This window comes from Myotis davidii, unplaced genomic scaffold (assembly GCF_000327345.1).
Source record: "Myotis davidii unplaced genomic scaffold, ASM32734v1 scaffold208, whole genome shotgun sequence".
Taxonomy (NCBI): Eukaryota; Metazoa; Chordata; class Mammalia; order Chiroptera; family Vespertilionidae; genus Myotis; species Myotis davidii.
In genome coordinates, this window is record NW_006299706.1 from 2,503,419 (window position 1) to 2,503,829 (window position 411).

The following is a 411-nucleotide window of genomic DNA, read 5'->3' on the forward strand; positions in this document are numbered from 1 at the left end:
TGCCCCCTGCCACTTGTCACGCACGCATGCCATACTATCATTTCACTTTCTGCCTCCCACGCCCCGTGGCTTCCTGAGGACGTGGGCATATTTATTTCTGTATCCCCAGCACCTAGGAGAGCCTGGACTATAGCCGCCCTCAAAACATGTGTTGATGAATGAGTGACCTGCTGACCAGCCTCTCCTTTGCTGCAATTACTATTCTACTTTAGCAGCTGATCGTTGAAGCTACGGAGATGGTCAACCCTCTTTTGGAGCCCGTGGAACACCGAGATGGGAAAGTTTTCTTGCTTGGGAACAAGGTCCTTTTGCACCTCAACCTCCTCCGTAAGTGTGCCAACCAGCCCTGCCCTCCTGTCCCAAGGCTACTGGAGGCCCATACGGCCCTAAGGGTGCGCCCCCTCCCGCCCC

At 55.2% G+C, this 411-nt stretch overlaps 1 protein-coding gene across 1 annotated transcript in view; it reads left to right on the top strand.

Annotated features, from left to right (window-relative positions):
• LRRC71 (leucine rich repeat containing 71) overlaps positions 1 to 411 on the top strand; it is a 15,532-nt gene that overhangs the window by 13,622 nt on the left and 1,499 nt on the right. The window lies entirely within an intron of this gene.